The sequence below is a fragment of the Vicugna pacos genome, chromosome 11 (genome assembly GCF_048564905.1).
Source record: "Vicugna pacos chromosome 11, VicPac4, whole genome shotgun sequence".
Lineage (NCBI taxonomy): Eukaryota > Metazoa > Chordata > Mammalia > Artiodactyla > Camelidae > Vicugna > Vicugna pacos.
Genome location: NC_132997.1, coordinates 65,513,185 through 65,536,687, shown reverse-complemented (window position 1 = coordinate 65,536,687; position 23,503 = coordinate 65,513,185). Strand labels below are relative to the sequence as shown.

General features: G+C 38.7%; 1 protein-coding gene and 1 non-coding gene across 3 annotated transcripts in view; both read left to right on the top strand.

Moving 5' to 3' along the window:
• Positions 1-23,503, top strand: part of PRKG1 (protein kinase cGMP-dependent 1) — a 1,109,393-nt gene that overhangs the window by 659,305 nt on the left and 426,585 nt on the right. The gene's annotated exons all lie outside the window — the stretch shown is intronic.
• Positions 21,916-21,989, top strand: TRNAS-ACU (transfer RNA serine (anticodon ACU)). The gene has a single exon. It is a non-coding gene; the product is annotated as a tRNA-Ser (tRNA).

Genomic DNA, 23,503 nt, shown 5'->3' with positions numbered 1-23,503 from the left:
GTTTTAACAATGGGCCTGGAACTGTGAGTAGCAACCGGTCAGTCAGGTCAGTTGACCGTTTTCAGGGCAAGCATAAGAATGAGCAATCTGTTAGCCTAAGTCTGGCCATTTTATTAATCCTCCTTCATAGTGACTCAGTTATGCGCATGTGTATATATTCCTTTTCATATTCTTTTTCATTATAGCCTATTACAACATATTGAGTATAGTTCCTTGTGCTATATAGTAGAATCTTGTTGTTTATCTGTCTTATGTATAGTAGTTTATACCTGCAAATCCCAACCTCCCAATTTATCAAACTTACTGTTATTTAAATTCTGATCACAATCCATGCAACCCTCAGTTTGGACAAAAACAAAGTAGATTAAAACTTCTTGTGTTTTTGCCTGATAGGCAACATTTTTAAAGGGGAAAAATTAAACCTGTGTTTAAATTTTAAAGGGTAAATAGACATATGGGTAGTGGATGGAGGGACCTCTAAATTAAGCCCACCAAAGTGTGGGTTCTTACCACAGGCTGTGAAAGAATTCACACAGCAGAAGCAGAGGGACCAAATGAACAGCTGCTTTATTGCTCAGAAGGGGAAATGGAAGGAAAGTGCTTGAGCAGGGAGAAGGGAAGAAAAGCACTCGAGCGAGGAAGAGGCGCTTAAGCAGGGGACTGTCAGTCAAGATGGCCAGTAGGGACAGCTCCCACCCGGGTCAGGCCACATGGACTTTTATGGGAGGCTTCTGCCTTCAGGTCCTCCTTCCGGATGTGAAGGAGCCGATCAGTCCTTGTTTGAGTTTTTCGGCCCCTGTATGGGCTTTTCCGGTTATTGTCATGGCACCGGTGGGTGTGTCATTTAGCATGCTAATACATTACAATGAGTGGATAGTGAGGCTCAGGATCCACTGGAAGTCAAATCCTCCACCATCTTGGACTGCGTTCTAACTAGTTCTTTTTTCATCTCTCTAGCTGCCTCCTGAGACTTAGATAAGAGTAATTGGTTTCTATTTGAGGGAGGGGCTGGGGTATGATCCTGGGGGCCACAGCCTTGTTAACAAAAAGGAAAGTTGCTTTTAATCAGAATGCCTGCAATCTAGTGGACCCAGCATCACCCCAGCCCTAAAAACCACCTCCAAAGATTCTGTTCAGCCATGAAAGTTTTAAAGGAAAATGGGGGAGTAATCTCAGTTAATCGTTGAGATAGGATGTTAGAGTCATTGCCATCCCCCAGTGCCTGCAGGCTTGTCCTAAGACTGCTTGCACCTGCTCTTCTATGACTCAGGGAGGCTTGAAGACCAGCTTTTCTACAAACAAGAGGCAAGGGGAGGACAGGATCCTGCTCCCTTTCAATATGGCTAAGAGAATACAATGTATTTCATCTTTCAAAAACTTTTTGATAAGGTCTATATTGAGAACTAATACTCCAGTTGTTAATTAGTCTGGGAAGAAATGTTCCCAAAGTAACTAGATTAGAATTTGGAAACAAAGAAATGGGTTGTTTCAAGTATTGCAGCTAAGATTTAAATTTAATTGCTTTACAAATGGTCTATACTAGATGGTATCCAGTAAACTTTTAACTTTAGAAAAAAGAAAAGCAGAAGCAAATTGGTGTCTGCATTTTTATTATTTCCCCACCCTTGGTACTTCTGATGAAGAGTTTCTTATAGACCTTGTTTTTAGAATGTTTCTCGAACTGTTACTGTGAACACAAGTTTGTGTCTCAGACGCACAGGGAGGCCAAACAAACCAAAATGTCAGAATTTAGACCAGAGAAAGGTTTATTGCAGGGCCAGCCAAGGAGAAGGGTGACTGGTGCTCAAAAAACCACAGCTCCCTAATTGGTTTTCTGGGAGAAGTTTTTATAGGAGAAAATATGGGGTGAGAGCTACAGGGTGTGTGAATTTCTTCTGATTGGTCCCTGGTGAGGTAGCAGGGCAGTTTTCCAGGAATGTTGTGCTCAGACTGAAATTGCCGTCCTCCACCTGGGTGGGGGCCTTCGTTTTTCCAGAACAACTGAAAGATATTGTTATGTATATCCCTCAAGCAGGAACCAGGATTCTGCTTTAAAAGCTGTGCTATTCCTGATGGATCCTCCATTGTTCTGCATTTCCATGTTCCCTGATTAGCAACTGTTTGATTCTTGAATTTGCCTTTGTTATTCAGGAAGGTCTAGGAGGCTGAAGCCTTTTTCCTGCAAATAAGAAACTGGGCGGTTGATTAGGGTGTGGGGGGAGGACACAGAAAGACTTTTGGCCTTAGGAGGGCCCCAGAGGGTCCTGCTTGGTTTCAGAACTAGAACAAGTGTTAGTTAGGCCTGAAGAGGGAAGCTTAGACTTAAGAAAACTTAGCAGTTGAGATTTTTCAGAACTAGAGGTAGAGAATCAAGGGAAGGGAAACCACATATGAAAATGGATTTGAGTAAACACACGCTGAGTTTAGGTGTCTGTTCGTATATGCAACATATACATACATGCAACATAAAACTGTACAAGTTTGTAATTCCAAGGAGAAGACTGGGCTGGAGATGGAGATTTGGGAACCATTAGTGAATAAGAGAGCAGTAAACAGGTATCTACTAAGAATGGAGCTCTTGGCTGCACCCACACCTGGTGTTGAGAAAAGACTGGGAATCCATGATAAATAATGTCAGAAGGATGGTCAGGCAAGGGCACAGAGAAGCAGAAAGGTGAGATTTTAAGGCAGTGAGGCAAATTCCTTTCTGATACGGCCGGCATGATCAAATTCAGCAGAGATGTCTAATAATAGAAGTATTGAGGAAATATCATTTTGATTTGGAAACTAGCAATTATTGACAGTCTTAGTGAAAGCAAGTTCAGCTGAGTGAGGCTGAAAGTTAGATATGACTGAGATGGTAGCAAAATTGGAGGCAGGAAGAATCAACGTTAACTATTCACCAAGCCCATGAAATAATAGAATTTGACTTGTAGGATATCATCTCAGTAGAAATTTTAAGAGAGGCTATTTTACTAGATAGGGTGTGATTTATAGAGGTGTAACTCCTGATCCATTGTACTCTAAGAACGTAAATAAATTCGAGGCAAATTCTTGAATGCTGAAGGAGAGCCCTGGGTGAGTGCGGGACTCTTAGGCAGTTGTGTGGAGGAGGCAGACGCACGCTTCTCCGGAGCTCTCCTTGACGTCACTCCCGGATGGACCAATGGCCCGAGATGTATCGTGACCTTGCACTTTGCCTTTTTACTTCTTCATATAGGATGGAGTTGAAGCAGCAAGTGAGGGGTGAGTGATCACTTTATCTCCCTCAGGTGTCTTCAAATGGTAGTCAGAGCATCAAAAGAGTCCTTTTTGGTGAGAGCAATTTGAGAAAAAAGGGTTCCAATGAGGGGCTTAGTAGGAGTTTCGGTCTCACAGGAATGGGGTGCAGTAAACAAGTCAATCCTAAGCTCAGCCACCAGTGAATGGGTTGTTGGTGTGATGGCTGAGCTGCCAAAAGCCACGATGCTCAAATTTTGATCCTACAGTTACTGCAATTTGTATGCAGAGTTCCTCAGGGCCTTAACTAGTTGAGTTACGTTCTTCTTCTCGGTATCCCCAAGTTTTAATTTCCAGTGTCAGTGATAGTTTCACTGAAATTAGAAAATACTAGAAATGTAGTAATTGGTAGGAAAAAAAAAAACCCCAACATACTCCAGCTGTTACTTGGTGTTAACCTGAATTTAATTCCAGTCATTCTAGTAAGCAAGAGTTTTCTATAAGATTCTTCTGCTCAACTTAAAAAAAGTGCTATAGCAATTATTTTGGTTATTTTCTTTTTTATTATACAGAATCCTACTAGTGGCACATTAAACCGAAGATTCTGATCACCGACTCCAATGTGTGCGGGGATTTTTCCTCACCAGGAAGAAGCTCCCCCACACCAGCTAGGTTTCCTGTAATTCAACTCTGGTAGATACCATCTACCCAGAGATAGCATTAGATTCCACAGGTTACAGACTTGGTCCCATAAGCCTGACTCCTCAGCCCCAGTTCAGATGCCAGGTGCAAGCCCAGGTTACTACCCACGCTAATGACAGGCCATAGACCTGAGGTTCTACAACCCCCTCCTTATGTTCGGTTAATATGCTGGAGTGGCTCATAGACCTCAAGAGAACAGTTTACTTACTGGATTACTGGTTTATTAGGAAAGGATATAACTCAGAAAGAGCCAGGTGGAAGAGGTGCATACAGCAAAATATGAGGAAAGGGCACTGAACTTCCATGCCCTCTCCAGGTGCAACACATTCCCAAAATCTCCACGTGTTGGCCAACTTGGTGGTTCTCTGAAACTTGACCTTTTGGGGTTTTATGGAGGCTCCATTACATAGGCATAGCCCCTTTACCCTCCTTGGAGGTTAAGGGGGTGGGACTGAAATTCCAACTCTCTAACCACGTGGTTGGCTCCGCTGGCAACCAGACCCCAACCTTAGGTGTCCAAAAGTCACATAATTAACCTAATGAAAGACATCATTATCATTTTTATTGTTACGGAAACGACAGGCCAGTCAAGAAACAAGCACCACTCGGAGGGTTGGAGTATTCAGATGTATTACGCCGGCGGGCTCAGAGGGGCTTCTGCTCTGAAGTTCTGAGCACCTTCAAGGGGTGCGCATGAGGTTTTATAGGGTAAAGTACAAGCTTGGGGTATTTGGCCAGTAGGCATGGAACAGCTTTAGCAGCATTATCATCACAAAAGTGGAGGGGGGGGGCAGCAAACCAACATTCCAAAGCCAGATATGTATCTTTGAAAACCCAGCTGGCTAGCAAAAAACATGAACAGCAAACCAACACTAATTAACCTAGATTTACAAGTTAGTCTAGCAGAACTCAGATCAGTATTTAGATTTGTGAGTTATCCTGCCAACCCAGCCCAGCCTCTCCTTCACATTCCTAGATTTGTGAGTTATCTTGTTAGACCAGCCCGGCTTTTCCTTCACATTATCACTTAGGAAATTACAAGAGTTTCACGAGCTCTGTGTCAGAAATCACAGTATCACAAAAAGAAACCTGAAAATCAGCAGTATTTGCTTTCAGTGCCTAGCAGCATATGATTAGAAGATTGCCAAGGTTGATCTAATTTTATTTCCTGCCCTTATAACTCTTGGGGGAGATCAAGCAATACCACTGAAAAATGTTAAATGTGCTTAGTGGTAATGGCCTTGCAGTAGAAATGTTTAAAATACAGTTAGAACTTGAAGCATACTACTGTGTAACACTTGCCCCACTGGAATTATTTACATATCTTCTTCCTTTAGATTATGAATTAAAGATCAGGGATACTGTTTAATTATTTGTATTCCAGTGATTATACAACACCTGGCAAATGAGCACTCAATAAATATTTGCTGAATAAGTAACTGAATTTCGAAGTTATCAATTAGATCAGCGTCAAGCTAAATCAAATGTGTGTCCTGAGAAGGAATGTCCAACACAAAGCAAATGGACACTTAAAAATGGGGTTCTTTCTTAGTTGAGGATGGTGTTAATAAAATGAACTATCCTAAGGAACAAGCTCTAATTTTTCACTAAGGGGTGGTAGGTCAAGATAAACAGGAGCTAAAATAATCCAAGAGGTGTGGAAGCAACATTCTCTTCAAAACAGAATAAATTTGCAGCAGCTATCACTGTTTCTCTTCTTTACCCAAGAGTTCAATACTAATTTAAAAGGAAGAAAGCATTCAGTTTTATCTGAAAATGAGCTACCGTTCCATCTGTCTTGTTGGTAAGCAGCAGCCCCAGAAGCAAATAGGCTCATTTGAAAGAATGAAGCCCCACCTGTGGTGTGTTACGTGCTTGGGCTCAAGCTAGGTCCAGTAAAAATAATACTGGTGGTCATTTCTACTTGTGGGATGAACTCTTGAAATATGCAGGGAAATTCTGGGGCTCTGAAGAAGCAGAGTCGGACAGGAAGTGTCCAAGTAAGAATTACAAAGGTAGAACAAGGAGCACACGTCTCGTGTCCCATCCCTGTGTACTGGAAGGCGGCCTTTAGGAGATATGGGTGGAAACCAGGAAGAAATGAATTGCTAATCTCCAGAGAGATTAGCTATCTTTGTGTATTGTTTACTAACATTTTTTTTTTTCTTTGAGAATACCTTCTAAGGTTAGTGGGGAGCAGTGAAAGTTCCTTGCCCAGAGTTTACTTTCTAAATCCTTGGGTTAGGACTCAAATCGGGAACTGTCATCTGAGCCTAAAGCATGCTTTATTTACGGATAATCCATGAAGTCTTTATTAATAAGGTATAAATGGTAATTTTCTACTCTAATTAGTTCTGTCTTTTGTGGGAGAAAATTGATTTTCCTTGTCTTAACGTGTGAAACTCCAAGTGTCCTGTTCTGCATGATTCCCAGAAGGGCCTGAGCACACTTGGGTACCAGCAGTTGAGGAGTGAGCTGCTTTAAGAAGTGCAGGAGAAATAAACTTTTTTTTCTTTCTCCTCCAACTTTAAACTATGCTTATCTATGAAGCTGAGTCTTGATTTGTTTCTGATTAGTAAAGTTTTGCAGGCTGCAGGCACAATACCATCTGAATTGGCTGGCTACTTTTATTACACACATTTCCCCTCCAAAATTTTATTATGAAAATTTTCATAATACACCAGAGTTGAGAGAAGTTTAGAGTGAACGCCCATATACCCACCGCATAGATTTCACCACTAGCATTTTATTATACCTGTCTTATCACATCTATTTATTTATCCGTAAATCCATCTTTCTTTTGATACTTTTCAAGGTAAATTGCAGCTATCAGTTAACCATCTCTTACTACTTCAGTTTATATGTTATTGTCTAGATTATTAATAACTTCAGATTATTTACAGACAGCATATATGAAGTTTATTATCACGTGTGTTCTCAGTATGTTAGCCACCACACATTTGACCATGGTGTATTTGTAGGATTGAACTGGCTAAAGGAAGAAAGGACAGGTTTTTAGCTGGACAAGAACCCCACTGCATGGCCACAGAGGATAGTCCTTAATCATTGCTTGAATTCCACTCTTCAAAACACCAGTTGTGCAATAATTCTCAGTCTTTTTGATCCTTAGAGCCCTTTACAATCTTAAAAATTATTCTGGACCTCACAAAGCTTTTGTTTATATGAATTACAGCTGAAATTAAGAAACTTTTGTATTATTTATACAATTAAAAACAAATTTATTACTTATAAAAACTTGATAACATATATTTTATGGAAGATACTTTTTTACCAAACAAAATTTTGTGATGAGTAACATTATGTTTTACCAATCACTGTGACATCTGGCTTGATTGGAGACAGCTGAATACTCATATCTGCATAATCTGTTGTGATATCACATAGCATGTAGCTTCTGCAAAACTCCACTGTATACTCTTGAGAGAATGAGAGTGTAAAGGGCAAATAATGATTTATGATTATTATGAATATAGTCTTTACTTTATGAGCCCCTTGAAAATGTCTCAGGGGCCATAAGTGGTCCCTGGACCACTCTTTGAGAACTGCTATAGTAAGGTAACCTCTCTCTGCCATGCTGAATTTTTAAGAATCAAGATAACATGTACAGTGAGGCAATGCTGTCTCCCATTCCTTTAACTGAGAATTTTCACATTTACTAACTTGGATTGTCTAATGGTTCTCTCTCAGAGTATAAAAGCATCGAGGGATGAGATTTGAGAATTATTTAAGATTCTTCTCTCTACTTTGCTTGCATGCTGTAAATGATGGGCAGATACAAAGAGCAAACCAAGCAGTTGAAACACCCTCGGCCATCTAAACTTGAGGCCATAGCCCTCTCTAAACAATGCTAAGTTTCTTAGTTTAGATAATTTATTAGCTCTATTATTTTTAATTTGATGTTGGAAAATAATGGGATGTGGTTTGGAATGAAACCTTTGGTGAAAAAGGACATTACAAAAATAATTACTGGGATAAATTAGTGAGTCATTCCAGGTGTGATGTTTTGTGCATTTTAATGCATATTTCAATTGCTATAATTTGAAAATATGTATCATGCACTCAGTTTCAATTCATCACTATTGGCAGCTCTGAATTAATAAGCTTAGGAGTGCCAAAGTTCAGACTAATTACGCAGAATAGCATTGACAGACTTTTATTATAAGTTATATTTAATTTGAGCCTACAGATGCTAAAAAAAATTAAATAAAGTTCTTTGTACTTACCTTTTGCTTCTAACTCAAAAGTCTATACCATTAACTTTATAGCTAATCTTTATAAGACCAGTTGTAAATGGGTGTTTGAACAAAATACTATTTCCTAGTGACAGATCAACAACTAAAATCAAGAAGAAACACTTTGGGAGCTTTAACTGGTTTTCCACTATTCTTACTTTCAAAATGTGGCCTCTTCTCACCATCTGGGAAAGAGGCTGTCCTTAGATTGTAAACTGGGACCCAGTGGGTGGGCCTTGGTTAGAGGTCATGGGTGAGTAGAAGAGGATGAGATTCACCTTTAGCCTAAATTTCATACTGGTTGTATAACCTTAGGCAATTTACTTAATCTCTGGGCATCAGCTTTCATGAAGACATTACGTTTTTAGGAAGATTTAAGGTGGCAACAATGTGGAAGATGAAATGGGGAGACTCTTGAGATCCAAGAGCCAATGGTTTGCTGTTTAGTAGCCATGAGATAAGAACTTGAGCTGAGCCACTTACTGTGGGACTAGAAAAGAAGGAGCAGACTGGAAAGATAATTCGGCAGAATCAATATGTTTCAGGGAACAACTAGATACAGTAAGTCAGGGAGAGGCAGGAATCTTAGATACTCTTGAGTTGCTGGAACTGGTTAGTTGATGTCATTTGTCGAGACATTGGAAAGAAGGAGCAGTGTGGAGGTGGGGTGGGTGATGAGTTTTACTTGGGTCATGTTGAGTTTGAGGTAAGAATGTGGGGGAGTGGGGAAACTAAATCTAGGTGGAAAGGCCTGATACGCATTTATACGTCTCATATATCTGGCCTGGAGCTCAGGAGACGTTTGGGGGACATCAAATCTTACATGTGGCAGATGAAGACATGAGTGTGAAAAAAATTACCCACGGGAAAAGTGCAGAATGAGAGATGGGAGGCTGGCCTAGACCAGGGGAAATTAGCTGTTTTTCTTTGAGGAAAAGAAAGAACACAAAGAGACTGGTAGCTCTTTCTCCAGAAGAACCAGAGCACACACAGACATTTGTCACCTGATGCAAATTAATTTTCAATACAGGGCCTAATTGGAGAGAGAATTTACGGACAGTCACAGTAGCTCGGCTATTGTGTGTCTTTGATCCCAGACAGATGAGCCAGAGTCCCTTGGGGATGGAAGGTCTGGAGCTCAGCTGGGCCCCCCAGGGATGGGATGCTCGTGTGTGTGCCCTGCTGCCCTTTCAGCCACCGTTCCCAGCTCTTCAGGGAAGAAAACCAAGCTTTGAGTGTCAGCATGAGGAGAAGGCTGGGGCTGTGCTCTGGGGGATGAAAGTAGCAGCTTGGAGATAATCACATCTGATAATCCCAAGGGGCAACCAGCCACAAGGCAGCTGGCAGAAATCAGTCGCCCAAGTGAAATCTCTTTGGTATTCAGATCGCTGCTCAGAAAATCCATTCTTTCTCTTCTCCATCTCTCGTTCTCTGTCTTTATTCCTCCCAACCTGCTCTCTTTCTCATATATGTATTTTTAGTTATCTATTTGGCATTATATATTCAGATCTTGAATTCCCCAAGATCATTCTTGATTCTTAACACGATTTAAGAGAAAAACTTGGAATTTCTACTTCTGATTGTTCCAAATATCAGGCAGAATGCAAATTGGAATATTTAGAGAATGGTTCCTTGTTCTTTTGGTTCACTTAAAGTTGATTTTAACAAGTATTTTAATGAATTAGTTATTTAATTGATATAGTGTGTCGATGCTGTCAGCTTGTTCTTCATCCCTTTAGTATGCTTTTTCCTGGATTTCTTCACTTTGATATTTCTTGCACTGTAAGCGGCCAAAGGATTTTTCAGAATTAAGTGAGGGTTATAATCTATTATAGTGATGGTTATAACATATATCTATATAATACGTGTAATATATATAACGTATAATGTAATACTACTTGTACTTATAATAAGCTAGCACTTACAGCACTTTTGCTATGTCCCAGGCCAGGAATTCTCACTTAATCCATGCAGCTACTGCGAAGTCGGTGCTGCTACTCTCCTGGTTTTAGTGAGAAGGAGATTGAAGCACTGAGAGCTGAGTAGTGGGCTCAGGGCCCTGAAGCTCGTTGAACAGAAGAGCTGGGACGTGAACCCACGCAGACTGGGTCACAGCACGTGTCAAGGCTGCTGTTTCTGAGTCCCATTCCTGGCTCTGCACTGTGGGGCCTGGCTCGCAGAGCACTCCTGCTGTTGGCTGAGGAAACTAGTTTCAAGTTAGAGACTCATCAGAGGACGCCCAGCTCGTGTCGGAGCAAAGACGAGGGCCCGGGACCCCCTATTCTCAGTCGCATGCTATTTTACCTGAACTGTCTCTCTAGTCCAAATTTGCCACACTTTTGCATAAGAAGAGTGATGTAGTTTCTCACAGTAGTGTTTTGCGTTTATTTTTCTTGCTTGCATCAGGAAACCATTTCTTATGTATGGAGGAAGGACAGATGCACTTTTGTTTCTTATGGCTAGGTGTTTTTTAGCTTTTAAGGCAGCTACTTACTGGAAGCTGTTGCATTAACCACTATTGATGGGTACAGTAAATGTTAGGAAATATACCACGTCGCATCAATCACAGGTTCTCCCGTTGTCTCCAAAGTTGCACGTGTTTGGTGGCTGATACAAGCACATCAGCTCTTTGAGAGCTTCATGAAAACTTAATTTGCAAAACAGCCATATTCTAAGTGGTTTTGTGAAAATAACCGCAGTCCAGCTAAGAGATTTTGAGATTTTTATTTTTAAAACGGCCAGGCTGTTAGGGGAACAGTATACCAACAATACAGCAGACTTTGATTAGTTCATCTTAATGTGAGTCACAGTAAGACAACTGTACATTTGATGAAAATTAGCTTCGTATTCTCAGCTCTTCATGAAGCATTCTAAGGATTAAAAATAGAAACTAAAATTCTGGTTTGCCTCACCCCTCCCCCACCTTTCCCACCACGACTTTAAGTCAATGCATCATCTTTAAAAGTCAAAGAATTTTGAAACTGGCTGATCTGGGAAAAGGTGATTTTTTACAGTGATTATACAATTGATTAACTCATCAAACTAGCTTATTAGGTTCTATGCTGTTTTTAAAAACCAATACACTAAATAGTACCTTACAGTTACAAAGGAATGAATATACACCATTGGTGCTTTTAGAGCATGTAACATGCATTTTTAGAAACATTAAAATATTTCTGGAACTGTTTTTTTCCCATCTAGTAGCAAGTGTGTACACATAGGCATATGTATCTGTGAATCATTTGTGTTTTTAGATGAATGATATCATAGTCTAAGTTTATATATAGTACTTTTAATGGTACAGAGGTATTCTGAATATATGAGCAGAAGGAAGAAAAATAAATGGTAGGTAATGACATCACCATTTTTCCAGCTAAAGGAAGTCGAGAGAAGTAATGTTTATTGATTATGTATTATGTTCCAGACACTCTGTTAGGACTTGACATTATTTATTTATTTGTTTATTTCTCGTAATTTGTTACAAAAGTCATATGAGGTAGATGGTATGAGCCCTATTTTACAAATGAGGAAAAGGAGCTCAGAAGATTAACTAGCTCGCCTGTGATCTCATGTCTGCTAAGCAGCAGAGTTGAGTTTGAGTTTTAAACACAAATCTGATCCCAAAATCAGATTCTTTTCCTTATGCTTATTTTGTAGCCTTTTATATTAAAATTGATAAATGGTAAGTCATTGCTTTTGATGAATGAGTTTCAACCTTTGAATGTATCCTCTTTCTGTTTAGTCTCGAACATATCTCATAGGCCATTATTTGGTATTTTGTACAAAGCAAAGTAAATATTCCACCTATACAGGTATTGTGAGTAACTTGTAGGGGAGTCAAGTCTAGCTTACATTAAAAACAAAAACAAAAACAACAACTTAACTGTCTGCATATCAACCTGGGGCTCCCTTCATTTTCAGGCCATTCTGCCCTCCATCTGGGAGTTTCTCCTTTGACTCAGAGATTGTGCTTTGCTGTGAAGTTCTGCCCCCACACCCCTACACCTTCCTACTTTAAAGCATTTACTCCAGCATGAAAGGGGCTGGCACGTTGGTGGCCAGTTTTCTTTCTGTCCCCAGGGGAGTTTCCATCTAGATCTGGCAACAAAATACTATTTTCCCAGTATACCCATGGTCTGTGTTTAGTCCACTGAACCTGTGTTGGAACTGGAAGGGTGGCTGTCCTGGTTACCACCTCATTTCTAAAGGATTAGTCGTGTCCTGTCATTCTGGATCTGCACCAATGGCAGCCAACAGCCTGGAGGCAGCAGTCTTTGGGTGCTGTTATGTAATCTCTCTTCCTCCTCTTTTAAGTCCACCAGTCAATCCTATTGGATTAGGACATCACCCTTATGCCGTCATTTAACCTTGGTTACCTCCTAAAAGCCCTGTGTCTAAGTACGGTCACAGGGGGGCTAGGGTTTTGACATAGGAATTTGGGAGGGGAGTGGGGTGGTACAGTTCAGTGCATACCAAGTTGTTTGCTCCGCAAGGTGCCAGCTCCAGCTGTTATACACTTTAGATTTAGAGCTGATGGAAATACAGAGCACAGCACCGGTTTTAACCTCTCAATATATCATTGCCAAGTATTTTTTCCTAGATTTACCCTGGAAGATTCATTTGTAATTCTTGTTATATTGAAGTGCTCCTCAGGAGACAGATGCCAATCTCTAACATTTAATCAGGTTTATGTGACTTTCAAAAGCTTTGCAGCACTTTATTTGAGGGGCTTATGAATTCGATCTTAAAATATATTAAAGCTATATCTCTGTTTAATAAGTACTTGATTTTTTAATCTCCAAATATCAGCCATAATTCTGCAGGTGTGGTCCCACAAGCAACTTGCACCCCAATTACGTATTTATCAATTTCATCTGAATGATTTATCCATATGGGCATAATGTGAAATCACTAGCAGACAAAACAGGAATTCAAATAATGTCATAACAATTTTACATTTATTTATGAGTGTCCACTTTACCACGAAGTACAGTTTGTAACTCTCCTATTTATTTAAAACATTTATTTATCCTTTAAGATGTATGTGTCTGGCATTGAGCTAGCCCTTGAGTATACTGTACAGAAGGCTGTGTTTGCTGCCTTTAGGAGTTTATTGTCTCATAGGCAAGACAATATAAAAATCACAAAGATAGTGTGTCAAGAGCTCTGGGACAAATCTCTGCACTTAAGAACTAAAGCATAGTGGAATCCAGCTATCTCAGCTCATCAGGCCTTGTGTGTGATAACATTTTTAATTTAACATAGGCAGTGGGTCTCCTTCCAAAGCATTTTATTCCTCCCCCCAAAAAACTGTTAAAAATCATTTCACAGTCCTTTCAAATCAGTTCACCTCTTCAGGGACACATTTCCTGAGGCCTCAGAACTAAGTGAAGGCTCCCCAGATACAAGGTTGCCAGAAAACATACAGGACATCCAGTTAAATTTGAACTTCGGATAAGGAACAAATAATTTTGTAGCCCAAGTATACCTCAAATATTGCATAGGGCATATTTCTATTTCTTTTTTCAATTCATTTCAAATTCAGATTTCTCTGTGCATCTTATATTTTATTTCCCAAATCTGGCAACCCTGCACAGGTATACAGTTTCGTAAAACTGTGTGCTTTTCTTCTTTGCACCCAGCAGATTTTGTAGTTAAATATTGCTGCAGTTGTTGTAAGCATTGCCTGAGAGCTTTTCAGTGTTTGATTTCACTGTGACATGCTGTCTTAGAAAAACTCTCCTGTGTTTTCCTTTACTCTCACATTCCTACCACACTCACACTTCTGACCTTGCTATGTGTGTTTTCCACACACCAAGTAATTCTCTGACACCAGCTGGGTTCAGTTCAGCCCAGTTCAGCACTGTTACTCTTTACCTGGCGGTAGCATCAGATTGCACAGGCTAAAGGCTCAGTCCCACAAGGCTGTCTCTCCCACACTTCAGATGCCAGTTGTAAGCCCAGGTTGTTTGTTACCTGTAGTTCTGACTGACTGCCTGTAAATTGGGGTTCCTGCCACCCCCTCTGTGGATTTGGTGATTTGCTAGAATGGCATATAGAACTCAGGGAAATACTTGTACTTACTGGTTTATTTTAAAGGATATAATGAAAAATACAGGTGATCAGCCAGATGAAGTGCTACTCAAGCCGAGGTCTGGGTCTCGTGCTCAGGGGTTCTGTCCTTATGGAGTTGGGGTGTGCCATCTTCTCTGCATGTTGGTGTGTTCACCAACCTGGAAGCTCTCTGAGCCTCCTACTTTGGGGATTTTTGTAGAGACGTCATCACGTTGACATGAGAGTTTATTATCCCCACTTCTGCCCTCTAGAGAATGGGGGAGGGCTGGGGCTGAAGGTTCCACACTTCTAGTTATGGCTTGGTCTTTCTGATGACAAGCCCCCATTCAGGAGCCCACCAAGGGCTATATCATTAGAGCAAGAGATACTCATGTCACCCAGGAAATTCCAAGGTACTTAAGAGCTCTGTGTCAGATGCTATAATCACTCAGGAAATTATAAAAGGTCTTAGGAGCTCTGTCAAGAGCCAGGATCAGAGACTAAATATCAGAACAGAAGATTCTCTTAGCGCTCCTATTTACAAGAGTTTTAGGAGCTCTGTATCAGGTACTGAAGGCAGATCTTATAATTATTTTGCTTGTGCCTATTATTTATTATTGTAAAACACTAATATTAAGATAGTTCATCTGTTACTTAAATAATAGGAACTAGTGATACTGAGTCTAGCACCAGTCAAATAATTGGCAATTTATAAGTTTGATTCTTAATTACAAATGACATGTAATCATTTAGTAAGCTATTTGGAATGTGGCAGTTTTTCTAGCTTGTTGCTTATTTCAAATTCAAATTGAACTGGGTGTCCTGTATTTTATCAGGCAACTGTAACCTACAGTGGGGGGACCCTGACTCTTTTTCAAGACAGTGCCACTGTGCTTAACCTTTGAACGTAGTGTATGTATATAGTTAGGAAACACTTGATAAAATATAGAAACAATTTCCTGGAAGAAGATATTCGAGAAGCAACAATATAATGATCAGAAGCTACATGTATTAAAATACTGGTCTCTGTCCCACTTCTTTTGAAAAGATGAGAATTTCTCGATCACAATTTGTTTGAATTGTAAAATATCAATCTCTGTTGAATTGCTCTTTTAAAAAGAAATCCAAGCATAAAAGAATTTTAGATGATCTATTCATATCTATCTGACAAAATCAGTTACAGCAGAACTGTCGCGCATATTGTGGGAAGCAAAGACACTCTGTCTGTAGAAATCAGGCACAATTGAGATGATCTGTTCCATTATATTTTATTCTCTCAGTACAGTTAGTTACCCTCAAAGTAACTGGCCTGATCATTAAATCAATAGACGAGTGGTCAAAGAAAGTATAACTTACCCAGGTCTGGATTTCATTTAAAGGGCCCTGGTGTCTTGAATATAGTGGGCCCTTAATAAATGTTTGCTGATAGCTTTAACGTTTTTAAACCATGTGTTCGAACTGACACAGTAAAAAAGCATATGTTTAATATTTACTGGCCTAGGATAACTCTGCTTCAATTAATATGGTCTTTAAAATATGAACTGTAAACTGTGAAATGGATTCCCTTAGCGTATTTTTTTTTAACCCTTTGAGTTGCTAGCCATATTTGGTAGCATGGTAAGGTCTTTTTCCACGAAGCTCATGGACATTCTTCTTTTTTATTTTTTTAACACCCTAATTTTGCTGCTTTGCCTTGAAGTTTCTCGGGATTCTCGTGTATCCTAGGCTTGGTGTAACAGGGACCCTGTAGCCCTGGATGGGAAGTCCTTTTTGACTCAAGCAGCCGTTAGTTCAGCACATCCTCTGGGCCATGCTCTCTGTGGCTGCTGTGATTTTTCTCTCTGGATTTAGTTATTCCCCAGGTGCCCAACTCTTCCGTACTTTACTTATGATTCTCTGACTCCCCTTTAAAGTCTTACTCAGTGAGCCTCTTTCCTGACCCAGCTTGGTCCCTTGTGCTTATTTGCATGTAGTCCTTAACCCTTCAGGCAAGTCTCAGGTTTCCACCCTGATCTGTCCTGGGACGTCTCCTCAGGTTCTGTTGCTAATTCTCTGGCTACATGACCCATTCAGTGCCAAGGAGTCCAATCAGTCCAAGGAGTCCTGTTGGAGATCCATCATGTGTCAGCTGCTTTTTCATTTACTTGCCTCAGTAGTTACTTACCCAGAAATGTGGCTTAATCTTTATGGATAACCTTAACACTGCGGGATACTGAAAGCCACCGAGGTTAAGTGAGTTAGCAAGGACACAAGGCTTGCTTGAGGCAGTCCACGATTAGAACTCGGGTCTTTCTGCCTTCAGAGCAAAAGGGGGCTCCCTACCTTGTGAAACTTTCTGTTTGTTGATTTCTTTGGTCTATCACCAGCTGAACTATTGGACCTTCAGCCCAACTCACAGAACTATTATTTGTCACAAAGAACACCATGAATGCCTTTTGCCATTATAAGAGGATTTTATCTCTCTTCAAAGTAACTTTTAGGAGAAGGCAGCATGAATTCTAGATAAGCTATTCAGATAATGCAAGTGTAAGTCTTTAAGATGGGCTAGTTTTGGTCAGACATCCAGAAATTATGTTTCTTCTTGCAGTGTATTGTCACTAGGAAGGCAGTGCTGGATTAGATAAGAAAATATTGGTTCCCCACAGGTACTGCTGACTATAAGGCAGTTGAATTTGTAATGTTAGCCCTCTCAGTTATGCTTCAGAATAAAATCAGAACTCTGTTACAAACAATACACATATATATGAATTAGTTACTGACACTAATCTCACTCTGATTCTGATTCTGATTCTGAACTTGCAGATTTGCTTTAGCGCCTTCTGACTCCTTCAAGCTAGTAGGGAGGCAGAAACTTCTCAATTGTTAAGCTGTACATGCTCCCTGGACCACTTAAGGAGAGAGTGGCCCTATTTGGCATGCTGTCAGGGGCAGATCAATGCTGATCGATATCGACCATCTAGAGAACTGACGGCTGGCTGACTCTGACCGCCCCATGTTGTCTTTCATTCTCAGCAGTAGAGAGGGAGAGATTATTTAGGGCTGGAATAGGATGGGGTTAGGAGGTAGGCCTTCTCACTGTCTCACCTAGTAAACAATCCCCTTTGCCATCTACATCTGTCATTAGAAGCTAGAGATCTGTTGGTACAAAAATAACTTCCAAGATTGATCCAGCCAGCATCTTGCCTTATAAGCTGGAGAAGTTTTTGCACAGCTGATTGGATTTATACCTGCTTTTTCTTAGAATTGTAAGCCAACTTTGTCAAAGTTAATTTGATATTTGTGGGTAAATGGAAGCTAATCAGGTCTTTGAAAAGCTGTCCAGTTATTGGTTTATTTAACCAGTTCTCTCTTGCAGGCTGACAGATCCTGAAATAACAGATGCATTGTAAATTTGGATTTTCACACATTAGTTTTCTTGTGTACAGAATTTTAAAATCAGAATGGTATTTAGGCATCATCTAATTTAACTATCCACTTGGTTTAGAAATTCTCCTTGTAGAATCTCAAACAAATGGCTAACTATACTCTATTTCAATAATGAAACCCTCATGACCAACTTATTTCTTCTTTTAACAGTTTTGATTATTGGAAAGTTATTTTCCTTTACATCTACCAAGTTTTTTCTTTCTCTCTCTCTTTCTTTTTTCAAGTTCAAGAATCCTAGATCATGACTTTTGAGACAGAAAACAAATTAAAAAATATGGAAGACTTATGTAAAGTGTTTTAATTCCATATGTTCAAAATACTCTACTAGATAACATTGAAGAAAGACAAGGAAACTATAAAACATTCTTATTCTCAGGAACCTTAGCATTTCAAAGAAATATATAATCATTAAAATAGTTTTTTCTATAATTTAACATCAAAAGTCATGATATAGACATTACGTGCTATCGGACTTACAGAATAATCAGGAACACATTTTAGGAAGTGATGGAGTTTGTGCTGGGCCTTGGAGGACAGAAGAGATGTAGACAGGTTGACAGGAAGTCTTTTTTGCAGGAAACTTAGGAAAGTGATTTGGCTGAACTCAGAGGCCTACTCTGAAGAGAAGTAGTAAGTAGATAGTGAAGGTAAATAAGACTGGAATAAATTACATACATAAGTTTTTGAAGATGTTTGCTGTAGGATGATTGAGAAATATGAAATGCTTTCTATACCAAGGGAAAATATTGCTTTATAATTTTATATGTTTAAAATGTCATATAGTTGAGTTGTCCAATACAGTAGCCACTAGCCACACGTGGTCATTGAGCACTTGAAATGTGACTAGGCTGAATTGAGGTGTGATGTAAGTACAAAATACAAACTGGACTTAACAAAAGTTAATATAAAAATGCAAAACATTTCATTAATAATTTTTATGTTGATTACATACTGATATGATCATCTTTAGATATATTGGGTTAAATAAAATATGATTTTTTCTTTCCAACTATTTCTTTTGTTTTTAATACGGCCAATACAAAATTTAACACTGAATCTTTGGTTTGCGTTGTATTGCTGTTGAGCAGCATTTACTGTAAAATGCTGTCATCTGTTACTATTTTTAGTTATATGCAACATGTGTCTTATCATTTGCAACCTAGTAACCGAAGGAACTCAACACACTTGAAGAAGAAACAAAATTTCTGGATGGCTGACCCAAACTAGAGTATTATTAAAGACTTTTGCTTAAATTATTTACTTTGACATCTGTTTCTCTGTATGTAAATTTTATAGATACTACTCTTCACTCTGCACCTGCCTAAAATTCAAAGTGAAAAGGAGTGCTGAGAAAATTATGCATTTCATCACATTTGACTTTTTTAAAAGCCTAGGACGTAGAAAGCAGTCTAGAAAATAAACTCTATAACTATATGCCTATGTGGTAGTGTTGTTTGATTCTAAAAGTAAGAGTAAGTATGTGTGTTAGGAGCCTATTACTGCAATTATTTCTCAACAAACTGTTCTAATGACAGAAAAGAAAAGTGGACAGATCTTCCAGTCTCACTTGTGACCTTAAAACAAATACATAAGTAATCCAGTTCCATTATAGGAAGTTAGAATATACAGATACTATCATTCCCTTATTAGAAATAAAGTAATCTGTTATCATTTTGGTAATTATCTCTGTGTATATATAATAAAAATGGGATTGTATAATAAAATGGGATTAAGCAGTTTTATAATTAACTTTGTTTATATATTAAAATATATTATTAATATATAAACATTTTTCTGGGTTCATAAAGACATTTCAATATATTAACAACATGTTATTAATTTTACATATTTATAATATACTGTTACTATATAAACATTTTTATGGATCCATAATGGTATCTCTAAAACAATGTTTCAGAGTTTTTGTTTTAATATCCTTAGTACACTTTCTACAAACAAAAGCTTTACTCAGAAGTCCAGTACACCAAATCAATAAAAACAAACTCGTCTGGCTGAGGGCTGGGGACCTGGAACGCTCCCAGCCTGGCGGGCCCATCACAGTGTATGTCTGTGATTACCTAAAGCAGCGAGGAGCACAGTATAGAAATGATGGTTCTACCCTTTTGTTTCCCTGATGTATGTGTGTTTTATTCAAGATACTAATTTTTGTCTAACATGCCAGAAAATGTTTCTTAAATAAATATTTGCCTTCCATTTAAAAATTTTTGGTGGTTATTATTGTTGTGGCAAGTCACGATGTTTACGTTTTACATAATCTGGTTTTGTTTTGCTTCTTAGGCTATCACTGAATGGCCTTAAGCATGAGATGTTGAAGTATCAGGATTCAAAGGATGCTTTAGCTGATGGGAATACCACTCCATTCACATACAAATAAATGGCTATTTAAAGAGACAACAGATCTCAGTCTTTAGTAGTTTTGCCTCCTTGTAATAAATTACTTATTTATTAAGTATATTGTTAGATTTTTCAAAAAGACACAAGTTGGAGGGAAAGTCAGAGAAACTGTGAAGATCAATGGGAACCTATTGTTTCAACAACTGTCCCTTTGTGACATGAAGTATTTTTGTGAAGCGCTAGTGTTAATGATGATTTGCTCTACTTTTTCTTGATCTTTATGTCTTTAATTAGTTTTTTTTTAACTTTTAATAATCCTGCCACCGGGATCTTAGCTCGTAATCAGCTTCTCTTAAATACCAATATAGGCTGTGCCCTCTTTTTTTTTTTAATTATGGTGGAGATTATGGTTATGTTTATTGTTGTTGTTGTTAATGAATGAAAGTTTCCAGCTGAGCATTCTGTGCATTTGGAAGTGTCCAGCTGTGTAAATGGGATTCCACATGGCTTCCTGCTGTCCGATCTCCTTGAATGAGCTTTGTAGAAAATGTATTTTGGTAGCCTCTCTGTGAACATAAGGGCACCACTGATGATGTGAAAAGTGCGTATCAGAACAACGCAAAGAGAAGGCATTTTGATGCTTTAAAAAGGGGAAATGTTTATTTATTTGACAGTGTGTGTTAAGTTGTGAAAAGTAAAATGACTATTATTACCTTTTTAAATTAAAAAATTTTGTTTTCTTAGTTAGGATTTTACTTATTACTATGTACATCTCAAAACATTAAAAACAAAAAAGGCACATTTCTTATAGGAATTATTTTCCTTTGGAGAGCTAATTATATTGTCCAAATACCCATTTAATGTTAAGATATTATGGCTCCCATTTTTCTAAGACGTAAACTAGATTTAACATTTGCATAAAACTCAAACAGTGTTAAATTATAAAGTGTGTTTTAAAAAGACTTTTTTACACAGAGAATATTAAAGAGAATTTTCCTTGTGTTAGAAGTTTTTTAGAAGCAGATAAAAGTATATCCTGTTGATTCTAAGGGATTCAAACCCATAGTCCATGTGGTAGATGAGAATATTTCAAAAGATGATGACTCAGGAGGCATTATTTACTGTGAATTCCCCAGCTTCCCATAATATCTTGCAAGATTGAGTCACTCACAAGGTCAGAGATTATTATAGACCTGACCTCTATGAATTCAAGATAAGTAGTATGCTCCTCATTTGTATAACACAATTAAGGGAAGTATTACTGCCTAAATGTAACTACTTGGGCTCAAGGACAAAGCTCTCCTTGACTGTGTATACTTGAGAGATGATGACGTATCATGAAGACTGCAAACATTAATTGAATTCCTTCAAAAGTTATCATTTTAACTTAATAGGATATTCAATCTAAATTCTACATCTGAAATATACATCTAAAATAGTATACTCAATTAAATTCTACATCTAAAATATAATGGATAAAATGGATAAAAGATGTGATCATATAGCAGTGAATGGTTAGTATTAAACTCAGCATGGTAACACTGATTTTCTTTTACTCGGGGGTGTTACAGAAAATTGCTGTGGCCCCTGACTCCTCATCCATGCCACAGCCTCTTCCTGGACTAGTCAGCAGAAGGAAACAGTGCATTGCTTTTTTCAAGTTGCTTCTTAATTACAAATAGTCTTTTATTTTGCTTGTTCCCTTGAAAACCATTTTTAGTATCTGCCAGCAAAGGCTGTGCTTCTCAGACTTTCATTCCTTCTTTTGACCAATGTCATGGCTTGGAGGATCTGAACCCTCACATTGGTGCATGTAGAGGTATCTTTTTATTTCTGTTATTTAAAATAGTCAGTGTCACAGGATGCAAAGAATAGAACTAGAGTTTAGAAGACTTGTGTTATAGGAGGAAGGGTATGGCTCAGTGGTAGAGCACATGCCTACTATGCATGCAGTCCTGGGTTCAATCCCTAGGCCCTCCACGGAAAGTAATAATAAATAAATAGATAAACCTAATTACCTCCCCTCCAAAAGAACTAAAAACATTTTTTAAAAAAAGACTTGTGTTCTAGTCCCAACTCTATTATTTATTAGCTTTCTTCACGTTGGGTGAATTATTTGGAATAGTAATTCAGAAAATAGACTGCTTTAGATTGTCTTCCCAGTTACTAATCCATTGGCGGCAAAGCACCACCTGGATAATACTGCTTGCTTTTTTCTTCATGGTGACAGACCTTTTTCTCAGGACAACAGCAGAGCAAACCCCACTTTTACATCACATAAACAAATTTATACAAAAAATTTAATCCTCTATTATAGATTTATCATTACTGGGTTTAGCCAGACTTTGGAGAAACTGCTCATATTATCAGTGTTGGAAGTCTTTGAATGCTGGCAGCTTTGAAAGTAGAGGTGAGGGTCTCAGGTCCCAGCTTTTCAGATCAAATAAATTGCTTACTTTGGTGAAAAAGAATAGCCCTGAGATTATAATCAAGTTGCTAATGCTTCAGTCCTTTGAATTTCCATGAAGTTAAAGGTTAATCTCACTCTATGAAAGCAAGAAAATTGTCAGCATAGCCTTAACCCGGTTGAGGCAGAACTGTGAGAAAAATATGGTATGACTTTCAAAGGGCTACCTTTTAGTAAGGTCCACAGACTCCTTGGTCCAAATTTCTGTGAGGACCCTGAAGTGACCTTCTGTGTTTCCCAGAGTTTTGGAATACTTGGGATTTCATCTTCTCAGTGCCAGTCTGTCTCCTAAGGTGAGAACTGATGTAAGTCAGTTCATACTAGTACGTGTTAGTGATGGAAAATGGGGGACTTAACCAGCTTCCTGAGTTCTTTTCCAAGTATCTCAGGCCTTTAAACCTAAGTCTTCTAAGAATGTACTTATCTGATGAATCAAGCTCTGTGAGAGAATTTCAGGCACGAGGACAGGCAGTGTGGGAGGTCATGAAATCTGGCCTCATCAGAGCTGTTTTCACTTTATCTCCTACACAAAATCTCCCTTATTCAGGGAATCTAATGGTAAACTGTGGCATCAACGGTACTGACATTGTATAATCGTTTGAGAATACCTTTTATTGGGAGAGATGTATCCAGAGATGCCTTTAAGTGGTTCTCAACAAGGTACAGTATGATCAAAATTCTGTAGGGAACTTTGAAACCATACATAACTTTCCTTCTCCATGTCCCCCCAATATCACAAGATTTTTATATGCCCAGATTAGAATATGGGTGGAAACTGGTATAAGCTCACATATGCATGCCAAAATTCAGCACTCCTTCTCCCTACTGTGAGGAGCTAGTGGAACTGAATTCCCAGGAAGATTTAAATGGTACCTAAAATTTAAAAAACACATATATAGGTTGAACTGTTGTAGCCAGGTAATTACATGGTTGAATGATGATTTTAATGATGGAAGAATATTTCCAACTTCTGACAAAACAGATTATAGGACCTGAAATTTGGCTTGATAACATTTACAGACAAAGG